Below are 13,641 nucleotides of genomic sequence, written 5' to 3'. Positions count from 1 at the left end.
AACTTAAATCATTGATTTCTATTTATCTTATAGGTAATGTATGATGGATAGGTACATAGAAACTGGCATGTCTTGCAATATAAAGCATCATTTATAAGCAATGTTATCTTCACTTGCATAAATATTCTTAAGTTTTATGAAATATTTAAGTGTTATAGAACGCAATATATTTAATAATGTGTGTTTCAGTTATTGACACTTTGTGAAGTGATGGCAGCATGGGAAGTATAAGTTAAAAATTAGTGATATATACATAATAAAAATATTAGAAATAAATATTTGAGAAAGAACCAGATATTCTCACTGAAGGAGATTTAGCAACTGTTCTAAATTTTTAGGAAGCTAAATTAGCTGGGTCCTTTAGACTTCCTTGGAAGTCTCTTTTCTATTCCATTTGTCTGTGTGTCAGAAAGCAAAAACTGACAAATTGGATCTAATTAAACTAAATAGCTTCTGCACAGCAAAAGAAACTCTCATCAGAGTAAGCAGGCAACCTACAGAGTGAGAGAAAATTTTTGGAATCTATTCGTCTGACAAAGGTCTTATATCCAGAATCTATGAGGAACTGAAATTTACAAGAAAAAAACAACCCCATTAAAAAGTGGGCAAAGGACATGAACAGACACTTCTCAAAAGAAGACATTAATGTGGCCAACAAACATATGAAAAAAGGCTCAACATCACTGATCATTATAGAAATGCAAATCAACACCACAATGAGATACCATCTCACACCAGTCAGAATGACGATTATTAAAATGTCAAGAAACAACAGGTGCTGGTGAGCTTAGAGAGAAATAGGAATGCTTTTATACTGTTGGTGGGTATGTAAATTAGTTCAACCATTGTGGAAGACGGTGTGACGATTCTGCAAAGATCTAGAACCAGAAATGCCATTTGACCCAGCAATCCCATTACAGGGTATATACTGAAAGGAATATAAATCATTCTATTACAAAGATACATACACACGTATGTTCACTGCAGCCTTATTCACAATAGAAAAGACATGGAATCACCCCAAATGCCCATCAATCATAGACTGGATAAAGAAAATATCATACACATACACCGTGGAATACTATGCAGCCATAAAAAGGAACAATATCATGTCCTTTGCCATTATCCTCAGCAAACTAATGCAAGAACAGGAAACCAAACACCGCATGTTCTCACTTATAAGTGGGAGCTGAACAATGTGAACACGTGGACACAGGGAGAGGAACAACACATACTGGGGCCTGTCTGGAAGTAGGGTGGGGGAAGGAAGAGCATTAAGAAAAATAGCTAATGTATGCTGGGCTTAAGACCTAGGTTATGAGTGCAGCAAACCATCATGGCACATGTTTACCTATGTAACAAACCTGCACATCCTGCACATGTACCCTGGAACTTAAAAATAAATAAAAGAAGTCTTATAAAATCATTTTTGTAAATGTAACAAAATTCCAACAATTAAAGACTTATTCTATTTATAAATTGTGCAGGATTGCATTTATCACTCATATTTGTAATTACTTATTTAAAAATTTGATTTTATTAAAGAATATCAACAATAATATATTTTATTTGCTTTTTGGACCTCAGGTGCAGAGAGCTCAGTTACTCCTATTTCTCATATTAGCAGGCTATGCAAGGCTCCATTCTTGTTTTATTTAATTTTTAAAATACTATTTTATGTTTGCTCGTTTGTCTCAAGGTCCACACTCACTTCCTCCCACCATATATTACCACCATGGTACTTACTATACTGTGGTATTATCCTAATACATATTTGTATCCTTGACAAATATATTATTATTTGTTTTAATATTCATGAATGCTACTAATGGTATGCTATCATTCGTTCTTGTGTTTCCTCACTTTTCTTTTCAATAATCCCCCCCCCCCCCCCCACCTTTTTTTTGAGACAGGGTCTTGTTCTGTCACCCAGACTGAAGAGCAGTGGCATGATTTTGGCTCACTGCAACCTCCACCTCCTGGGCTTAAGCAATCCTCCTACCTTAGCCTGTAGAGTAGCTGGGACCACAGGCATGCGCCACCATGCATGGCATTTTTTTGGTATTTTTTGTGCAGACGGGGTTTTTGCATGTTGCCCAGGCTGGTCTTGAACTCCTGGACTCAAGCGATTCTCCCGCCTTGGCCTCCCAAAATGCTGGGATGACGGGGGTAAGCGATCGTGCCCAGACTAATAATGCCTTTTTAAAATGTATTCTTAGACTCTATATACAACTAATTAATTGTTTCTTAGTGCTGCATAGTAGAGTTTATTCAACTTTTAAAAGAATCCACTTTTACTCATCTTTTCTAGAATGTCTACTATTTTCCTATTTATCAAAACATACCTATTTTTAATGGAATAATTTTTGGCTTTTGCCAGTCATTTTGAAAAAGCCTTCACAAGAGAATCATTAGGAAATAAAACCCAGCAAGTAATATATTGAAAACAGTCTACACGGTGGTTCTTCAATGTTTCTTTTCACACTCTCTGGAGTTAGCAGTGGGTGTTAGCAAGCCTGGATTCAATCCCCAAACTGTTTTCACAGTAGCTCTGATCTTTCATTAGTCACTTAATGTCTCTACACCTTGCTTACTTTTTCACTAATAAAATTTATAGCTGTGGTGGATCCTGCGCCTGCCCAGCCCCGCCTGGCCTTCCGTACGGCCCACCTGACCGCCATGCGTCTCTCCTCCTCCCCACCTCGTGACCGGCAGCAGCCCTCCAGCTTTGGCTCCGTGGATTGGTTCTCCCAGAGCAGCTGCTCCGGGCCGACCTACAACCCGAGGCCTGCGGACGTCTCCCCGGGAGCCTCCTTGGCCCGGGCCAGACATCCGGCACCCAGGAGCCCCCTCAGGCCGTCAGCATCAAGGAAGCTAGGTCCTCAAATCGGCCTGCGCCGGAGAGGACAGTGGCTGCCTTCACCACGGGGCAGGTCCACGCCTTGAAGGGCGTCTTCCGGCACTGCCTGGGCCCCCTGGAGCCGAAGAGGCTGGCCAGGGAGATGCAGCTCTCGGAAGTCCAGATAAAAACCTGCTTACAAAATCGCCGGATGAAACACAAATGGCAAATGCAGGACTCCCAGCTGCACAACCCCTTCTCGGGGTCTCTCCACGCGCCCCCGGCTTTCCACTCACCGTCTTCTGGCCTTGCCAATGGCCTGCAGCCGCTATGCCCTTGAGCACCCCTGCCCGGGCCCCAGGCTCTGATGCTGTCCTCTGGCTCCTTCTGGGGTCTCTGTCAAGTGGAACAAGAGACTCTGGCCTCTGCATGGGCTTCCTGCTGGCAGCCTCGGGCGTACCACCCCCCAAGACCAGGAAGTGGCGTGCATACGCTGGGACCAGCCCTGTCCAGGGGGCCCTGGGGCCTGTGTGCTCTTCTGGGGAAGTGGGGGTGGGGGGATGCATTTTGAGGAAGCGCCTCTGACTCCATGACTCCCACACACGCGGTCTGTGCAGCTCGCACTGGGCGACTACCCGGAGGACTCAGCTGTTCTGTTTACATCGTTGCAGCACCTCTCACCCTGACCAACGCAAAGGTTCCGGAGATTGCTAGAGAATATATTTATTAATGCCACCTCTTCACTGAAAGTTACCAAAAGGGTCAGTGAACAGAGTCAAAGGCAGAAGTGGGCTTGTGGGTAGGGCTTTCAGCATATGATAAAAGGATATTTGTATTTTAAAAGTGTTGGAAAAACTGGTTTTCCAGTTGGAAAAAGTAAAGGTTGTAAGCTTTGTGTGTAAAAAAGAAAACCATGAAGGATTGGAAGGGAATGCAGGTGGCGTGTTTATAACCTTGTGGTTCGAGTTCCTCTTAACAAGGACTCCAAAGCTGGAAAACAGGAGGGAACAAAGGTGAAAATTAAGGCGGGGATGCTGGGGCCCTGCAGTGCGCTCTAAGCCGGGACTGTGCCCGCAGCCTGCTGGGGGCTGCTCTTCTTGGGCCAGGGAAAGTGGGGCAGCCGAGGACCTGCGGCTGTGCCTGGACTGAAGCCGTCCTGCATGTCCCCACCCTCCAGCATGTGCTCATCTGTCCCCTTCCTCGCAGCAGCCTCAGGACAAAACAGAATGACTCAAGGACAGCACTTCCTGCAGAAAGTCTGGAAGGGTCCAGAATGGGAGGCACGGAAGCCCCTCCTGGGGAGGACTCTCCCTCATTGATGGACCATTCTTGGTGCAGACTCCTGACCGCACGCACTGAACCCTAGACAAGCGGGCATCCATCCACACCACCCTAGAGTCCCCAGGAGGCAGGCAGCGCGGGGCGCCCAGAGAGACGGGTTCAGCCTGTAGGACTGCGAGGCGACCTGTGAAACCGACCCAGGCATCCCAACAGGAACAAAAGCGTGGTCCTGTGGCCATATCCACAGCAAGCTCCACTTTCCCCTTGCTCATTTCTGCATTGTTGGAAGTGTTTACAACCAGCATGTGCTTTTATAATACAACCTCAGGTAAGAATGGAAAAAAAATTATAGTTATATCATACCTCAAATATGTTTTTAAGTTCTACAAATTTAAGCTACTCTAGAATAGAGTAGTTAGAATAGTTAGAAAATGGAAATTTTTCTTAATTGTATTTCTAATATGAAGGGTACAAGAATTGTGGTAGGCTCTAACTGTTGGCATTAATGGCATTTTTCTTCACAGAAACATGGAAAAAACAACCAGTGTTAGATTTCTAGAATGATCAGACCTATGCATATGTACTTAATCGTATTAACCTTGTTGATAATGTTAAATGGTAACATAGAGCTAACCTTAGAACATCTCCTAACAATTGATACGTCTTTGAAACAATTATTTCTGAGGACAATACAGGTAATCTGCAGTAGCTGAAAGCAAATTTTGGAGTAAGGTAAACTTAAGTTTAAATCCTCATGTTGTCACTTAAAAATTATTCGACTGTTGACAGGTTATTAAATCTCTGTGTATTTTGTCACATGTGAAGTAAGGATAATGGAATCATTTTGTGTAAGTTAAAGAAAATGTGTAGTTATTTGTTGCTCAAAAACATACCATGAATCATTGGAAGGCAGGGACTGTGACCTACTTTCCTTTTCATCCTTTCATTTTAGAGTAATGCCTACTAAGGTACTTAATCCATGCTCTCTGAAAAATGAGCAAATTAATGAATCTCAATGTGTCTATTTCATGTCCTCATAAACATGCATGTTTAAATGCAGTGAATCTTACTGCATAAGCACTGTTTGGTAGCTAGGCACTCATTAAACATTATTTCTACTTTCTCAAGGCATGTAGAACTGAATTGTAATCAATGATCAAACCATAAGTATTCTGTATCTTTAGTAAAGGCTGTGAATAAAGAGTAACATTACTTGTTCATTCATTTGAACATTTGTTGCATGAACACTTTGCATCAGATAATATACCAGCAAATGTACTAGTGTTGCTGTTGTTGTTTTGGACATTTGGAAATTTCTGTTTGTCTTCATTCAGATAAAGTATCTGGGTAGTAATTATTTTTTTCACATGAACATTTAAAAAACCTGTAGTAAAGTCCAATACCTTTTGCTCAAAGATACCTAAAATATATTACATGATAATAAAATAAATCAACTAGATCAATAAGTTTGGTATTGTTAATTTTAAAGTAACTTTATTTTATCATTGACATATGTAGTTTGACAAATTAAATGCAGTACCAAGCTTAAAATAAAAATACAGTGATATTGTCCCATCATTCCCCAGTCTTCTCTATCATGGGGGCAAACACTTTTGAATCTTTCAATTGCTTAATTTGGCATTTATATATCTCCATAGTTTTACATAATATGTAAATATAGCTATTTTTATTTATAGATGTTAATTATTATCAAACTTCAAGTTTCAGCAGAAGTGCAGTGATGAATCAGTTTTAAATCTCTTTCTCCTAAAACCTGTAGATAAATATGGAGAAAATGCACACAAGTATGTGCGCATGCACACATACACACACACCACATGAAGAGTTCTTATAGTTATTACACTGATTCACTTCATCTTCTGGTAAGTTATAGATTAACTCTTTCATGATGCCAGTTCTATGTTTTTCCTCTTTCCAATGCCTGCTATTGTCATGAAAATTTTGGTTAAATCAATATTGAATAAACATCATGTATTCATCTGGACTAGTGCTATTTATGCCTGCTGCACACTTGTTACCTGGTACCCTCTCGTAATCACGATCCTGTAAGTTTTCTTTGAAATTTTCCTATATAATGTTGCCATTTCTTCCTCTTTCCTCACTTATTGGCTTATGTTATTAGAGGGTATCCTTTGGTTAATTACTGTAAAAAAAAAAAGTGCATGGGAAGTATATTTTTGAGATATTTGATTGTCTGAAAATATTTTTATTTTCCTCTCACATGCTTTATTCATAGTTATACTACATTTTTAACACATTGCTCTGATGTCTTCTGTTGTTGTTACTGTGTTACTATCGAGATGCCCAAAGCCGTTCTGATTGCAGATTCTTTGTACGTGATATTCATTTTTCCTTTCAGGAATCTCATAGAAACTTTTTTTTGTCTCTGCTGTTCTGAGATTTTATAATGACCTTATTTGGAATGAATGTATTTTCCTCAAGTCTGCTGGATACTCAATGGATACTTTCAAACTGAAAATTCATGTGTTCTAATTCTGGGAATTTTCTTGAAGTATTTGCTTCTTTCCCCTCAAGCATTTTCTCCATTTTCTCTTTTTAAAATGCTTATTATTCAGCCATTAGGCTCCCTGAAACAGTGTGCTAATTTTCTACTTTCATTTTCTTTGTTTCTTGACCTACTCTTGGAGATTTGCCTGATTTTATCTTCCAACCCATCCACTGCTATTTTTATTTTTCCTGTTATGCTGTGTCAGGGGAGATATCATTTGGGGAGACAGAAATTATGCCCCTTTTGTGAATAAAGACAATTTAATAGAAAAAAATTGTTAACTACCTATAAGATTGTTGACTAGGTAACTGAAAGAGTAAAAAGAAAACTCATAAAGTTAGTAGCTATAAGAAGTGGCTACCAATCTTAGGACTAAAGGAATAAACACAAGATGTTGAACTAAAATCTGGAAATATACAAGAGGGGTCTACTCGGATCTCTGAGAATTACTCAGTTGCTGTGGGTCTCTCTGAGTTCAGAGGAGGTCAATAACTGAATGAGGCCTTCAAGGAGGGGACGCTAGTGGACTAGTACTGATGTTTCTGATGGGGCAGGACATGGTGAAGCTAGTTTTGCCAGTGTTGGAAAAAAACTGCAAACTAGATTTGACTGCTGCTATTAGAAGAAAGAGCTGCTGCTGGGGTGAAGAAGTATTGTGGAAAAGCAAAAAGGAACAAGTAAACCATTTGTTCTTGCTCCAACCTCACAGTTGCCCTCTCATCCTCCTCGTAAAGAAGCCTAACAGGGTGCAGCTGGCAAAACAGACATGGGGTTTGCAAAGTCCCTGTTTCAACATCACAGAGCAGATTATGCAAGGATAGGCCTGGAGCTGAGAAATGACAACTTAAACACTCTTACTGTTTACTGAACGTTTCTTTCTTTTTAATAACATTCTGGTTTGATGTCATTGGTGCAATATTTTCTCTTATCTCTCTGTAGGTATTGAAGTTTTCTTCTCCCCGTAGTTATACTTCTTTCTCTTTTTGTTCTTTGTTTTTTGTGTTTTTGTTATTTTTTGTCTTCCTCCTCTTTATCAATTTTTCGTCATTTATCATATTCTGTGCCAGAAACTTTCTGGGAATACCTTGGCATCTACCTGTCTTATAATTGGAGAGACTAAAACTCTGAGTGTAAGCTTTATTTTAGATCAATCTGAATAAGGAGTTCTCAGGGAAATCAGGGTGAGAGTATCTTTACGTTTTTCTTTTTGAGCTGGTTAACTCCCCAAAGGATTCTTTCAGTCTTGTGTCTGAACCATAACATTCTGCCAGTGAGCTCGGTAGGGAAAGAGTTCTATGATCTAATCATTCTAATAAATCAGCTACTACCCATCTGCCTGCTTACATATTTTTCTTTTCCTTTATTTTTCTGTTTACCTCTCATTTAAAAAATCTATTTCCTTGGGTGTATATACCATGAAAATATCATCAATGTATTAAATGGTAATAATTATAATATTACAGTGACAATTTATATTTTAACACAGATGTATTGTTATATTTGAGCTGCTTATTAATAATATACACAAAAATGATTTCAAGTGAAGCAATAATCATTTTTGGTCTAAAGAGTTTTTGTAACTATTCTTCTAACATCTTGTACTTCTTAATGGTCTTTAAAAATATTTGCAAAGTTTATTTTATACATTTTCAGGATAGCAAAATTATAATACCATTTGATACCATTCTCTTTATTTTTAAACACAAGTTGCCTAAGACAGATATTTCTTATAAGAATTTTGTAAAATACTCAACAGAATCCTGAAATGCCTAAGGTTAGAGGATTTACTCTATTTAAAATTTGATTTAAAAAACAACAAAATAAAAACACTCTATAGTGTCACCTAACTTTCAAATTCTATACTGCTATGGAGAGTAAATTTTATTCAAGCCTCTGTGTCTACTGCAAGCAATCTCTGTGCATCACACAGGTTATGAAAATAAATGGCAGGAATTTTTTCTCAAGGAAGTCATCATTAACCATGACTGATACCTTAATAATGCTGTAGATACAGTTTAATTTGTAATTGAATTTCCATTATTTCTTCTGTAAGAAATGAGCTATTATTATCAAGCAATATCAGAAACTCAAAAAATCTCATTTGTATTTGCTTTTAAATCGATAAAATGTGGTTTTGGCATCTCAACACTTTAATATTAGATATCTATTTTGAGATTTAGCTAGTGAGAAATGTTATTGGAAAGCAGCACTGTTAGTATTAAATAAATTTGCATTCAGAATTGACCCTACAAAGATTCAGATAAATGTAAATTCTGAGTGTAAACATTATGCGCTCGTTTCTTGGCTTGTATGCTCTTCTTATATGTCCAGACACATAATTTGAATTTCCCATTCCAGAGACAGTATTCAATATAATATCAAAGAACAAACTGATTATTGTAACTAGACATAATGTCTAATCTACAGCTATACAAAATAGCCATAATTATTTTAGCATAGTAATTAAAATAGATATTTATTAAACAGTAGGCATCAGACAATTGCTCAGATTTTATGTATTATTATTACATTTAATCATCACAACAAAATAGTGATGTTGATTATACTATTACCCCCAATTATACAGATGAGAAAAATAAAGGTTAGGGAGCTTTGATGTCTTGCCCAAAATGTATGCAGCTTGAAAATAGATAATGCAATACTGGAAAGCTTATTGTTGAGTTCACGATATAAAATAAATTTGCTATAGCAATATGTGTATACATGTATATGATAACATCTTGTCTTAATATCACTATTAGCAGAATCAACTTCCAATGATACCATCTGAGGTAGGCAAACCAATAAACTCACAAAGACATCCACATTCTCATCTCCAGAATCTGTATGTTAAATTATACTATAAAGGAAAATTAAGTTTGCAAATAGAAATAAGGTTGCTTATCAACTAACCTTGACATGGAGGAAATTACCTTGGATTATCTCTATGGGTTCAATGTAATCACAAGGATTATTTTAAATAGAAGAGGGAAGCAGAGGAGAAAGAGCCAGAGGGTAGCATGGGATAGACTTGGCCTAATAGTTCTGTATTTGAAAATGGAGTAAGAAGGCTGTAAGCCAAGGAATGCAGGTGGCCTCCAGAAGCTGAAAAAGGCAAGGAAATTGATTTCCCCTAGAGCTTCTAGATAGGAACACAGCCCTGCTGACATCTTGATTTAAGCCCAGTAAAACATGTTTAAGACTTCTGAAGTACATAACTGTAAGATAATAAATTTGTGTTGCTTTAAGCCAGTAAGTTTGTAGGGATGTTACAGCAGCAATAAAAACCTAATACATCATCTTAAAAAGGAACAATAAAGAACTAAAAAGTACTCAAGGACAAGCTTTCAAATTCAGTTTCAGTGCTGCCTTATGAAGAAGTCGGGCACTTTATACTAGTAAAAATGTGTTCTGCTTTTTTATATAGTTGGCAGAGTTTTTACATATATAGGATGCCCTAACAGACTTTGCTAAAGCTGTAATTGAGAAATAAGACATACAAACAAGTACTTTGCATTTAGCTTATTATCTAGCAGTTGTGTCACACTATTTGTGTATAATGGGAAAAGTGTTCTCTTAAAAATATTCTTCCAAATTTACCTTTTTTTTTACTCAATCTATAGTAGAATATCATTAAATCATGCTGTATTGTAAAGAACAACTATAAATTGTTTTTCCCATTCATCTGCCAGCAATTTCTACAATAATGCCCCATAACAAAATACCTCAAAACTCAGTGGCTTGCAATAACACATAATTTCTCAGCCTTATATCTAAATATTGGCCCGTGCTGTTTGGTTTCAAGCTGCTTGCATGTCTGTAGTATATTTGGAGGCCTCTGTCAGCTTCAGGCTCTAAGTTGAATTCAGGTTTTCTCCATGGGTCTTATTCTGAGCCTAGGATAAAGGGGCAGTGGATATCTAGGCAATATTTTTTCTCTTGGTTGTAGTCATAAGCTCCCATATGGGTAGGAAGAAATTTATGAGGCCTCTGTAGTTCTTAATTGGAAACTCATACACTTCCATTTCTGCCTACTTTCCATTGTCCAAAACAAGTCATCTGGGCATGCCCAAAATCAATGGGCAGGGAAGTATACTCCTCCCTTGGAGATAGTAGAAGAGAAATATTAATTGAACAGTGATATAATGTACAATACCCTACATTTATAAAAATGGAGTTCAGCTAAAGTATGAATTATTTTTATGACTTTCTAAGTATTGATATTAATTATACTATCAATTAATTATCTAGTGGCAGATGTCTATTTAACCAAAAAGAGTTTGAATATTATAGTGAACCAAGCCAAATTTTTATATATTGTGATTTTTGTTCCAAATTATTCCTTTTTTTTTTTTTTGAGATGGAGTTTCACTTTGTCACCCAGGCTAGTGTGCAGTGGTATGATCTCGGCTCACTGCAACCTCGGCCTCCCAGGTTCAAGCTATTCTTCTGCCTCAGCTTCCTAAGTAGCTGGGATTACAGGTGCACATCACCACGCCTGGCTAATTTTTGTATTTTTTGTAGAGGTGAGGTTTCACCATATTGGCCAGGCTGGTCTCAGACTCCTGACCTCGTGATCTGCCCGCCTCAGCCTCCCAAAGTGTTGGGATTACAGGTGTGAGCCACCATGCCTGGCCAAATCATTATTATTTTTTGGTTCAAAAAAAGCATCCCATGTGATTTATTACCTTGGGGGAGAACTATTATAAATGGAATGGAAATGGTCATTCATATTTGTATCTTAGTAAGGTTACACCTCTCCTGTAAAAGGCTAATAAGAAAAACAAGCTCGATTGCATTTAGAAATACGAAAATGAGAAACTCATCTTGGAAATGAAATATATTTTTTCAAGAAATTATTTTTTAAAACAACTTCCTGAGAATTCAGTATAATGGCCAATTACAGTCTTTGATAGTAGAGGAAGGTCTTAATTGTATCTTTGAACTGTAGAGAGTTTTGTGGGAATGTAACAAATAGTTTCTTTTCTATATGGGAACCAAATATGTCTATTTTAAGAAATTATGTTTAGTGCTTTTGAATATATATTAGTTTGGCCAGAACTCTGTAGTCTAAAATCGGCCACTCTGCTAACTGTTTTATAATGCTATCCAGCTAATTGGAAAAATAGTAATAGTGTTGCTCATCAGCAATAATAGACATTAGAGATTACACTCTGTGATCTTGGTAAGTGATACTCTTAATATATAAAAATACTCGTGTTTGAATTTTTATCATATCCTGAGTAAAGAAACCATAACAATAGCATTTTATTATTTATTTTGTCTTTCATCAAATAAATTCAAACCAGTTTCCTTAGAAAGTGTCCATATTTTAAGTTCACCTTTGTTATATCATTTAATTTTTTAAAAAATGTTGTGGGTACATAGTAAGTGTATATATTTATGGGGTACATGAGATATTTTGTGTTATATCAATTTTAAACATGATACTTCTGTTTAATCAATAGAAAGTTAAATATTACCTAATAAGACATGAACTCTCATGAGTTAGTAGGAAACTTATAGTCTAAAATCTAGCTCATCTGCGCATTTACTCTTTATCCTTTCATAAGGAAAATTAAGTCAAGAGAATATATAACTTCCACTATAAAAATGTTTAAGAAATTTACAAATATATCTTCAAATAATTCAGGTTTTCTTACTTATTGAATTCTATGTGGATGCCCTTCCTTTACAAGTCCTGTCCACAGCCAACCCGTAGACTTTTAGCTTTGGTACTCTCACTGATTGGTCTCACCCATAATATAGTGAGTCCCCTTCTCAGTCTGCATACTTGATTCCTGCATTCATTCCCACTGGTTGACCAAAACTTTCCACCTCACTGATACGGTAGCAGGATCAAAGAGCATGCAAGTTCCAGCTAAGCATTTGTGTTAGATGCATATACATTATTTTAACTCATCCTCTTTACGACATACATTACCTGAAATTTTTCTAGAATTAGAAGAAAAGTGAACCATCATTTAACAATTCTCTTCTCTCTCCTTTTTTACAATATTATTTTATCCTATTTTTAAAAAATTATTTACTCGAACAAAGATTTTTGGTGGATTCTCTTCCTTAATTTACCCCTTAAGAACAAGTGCAGCCTAGTTATTTGTTTTACTCTTTATACATTTATTTCTATATATTTATCATGGAGAACTTTAATAAAATCCCAAACCTCAATCACCAAAACTTCATGCTAATAATTTCCAGACTTTAACCCTAAGTCAGGACTATCTCCAAAATGTTATCTATCTATTCATGCATCCATTAGATTGCACTATCCATACACACTGCAACTGAGCATTTTTCAAATTGACTTTTTGTGCCCGCCCGCCTGCCTGCCTGCCTTCCTTCCCTCTTTCCTTCCTTCCTTTCTTCCTTCCTTCTTCACTCTGTTGCCTAGGCTGGAGTGCAGTGGCGTGATCGCCGCTCACTGCAACCTCTGCCTCCTGGGTTCAAGCAATTCTCCTGCCTCAGCCTCCCGAGTAGCTGGGACTACAGGCACATGCCACCACGCCCGGCTAATTTTTGTATTTTTAGTAGAGACGGGGTTTCACCATGTTGGCCAGTATGGTCTCAAACTCCTGACTTCAGGTGATCCACCTACCTCGGCCTCTCAAAGTGCTGGGATTACAGGGGTGAGCCACCGCGCCCAACCCTCTTGTTTCATTTGTCCTTACTCCACTTAAAGCCATCACTATCTGCGCAGTCACCTCAGCTGAAGGCTTTGGACTCATCCTACACTCCTCCTTTTGTCTCACCCTCTACAAATTTCCGCAGGTTGCTCCTCTATTTTTTAAATTGTTCAACCTTACAATCTGTACTTTGACTATTTTGCTTCAGACCACCAAGCAAGCCATTTAATTGTGCATTTTATCATGAGCTCAATTCAATATGTGACTCCATGGTAATGCAAGATATCTACTTTTTATTTTTAACTTTTCTGAATATGTAATAGTTGAACATGTTTATGGGGCACATG

General features: G+C 37.5%; 1 pseudogene; it reads left to right on the top strand.

Annotated features, from left to right (window-relative positions):
* Positions 1-2,679: 2,679 nt before the first annotated feature.
* Positions 2,680-3,410, top strand: LOC111535951 (annotated as a pseudogene).
* The last annotated feature ends 10,231 nt before the right edge of the window (positions 3,411-13,641 follow it).

Source organism: Piliocolobus tephrosceles, chromosome 12 (genome assembly GCF_002776525.5).
Source record: "Piliocolobus tephrosceles isolate RC106 chromosome 12, ASM277652v3, whole genome shotgun sequence".
In the NCBI taxonomy this organism is placed as follows: domain Eukaryota; kingdom Metazoa; phylum Chordata; class Mammalia; order Primates; family Cercopithecidae; genus Piliocolobus; species Piliocolobus tephrosceles.
This window is presented reverse-complemented; position numbering and strand designations above follow the sequence as displayed.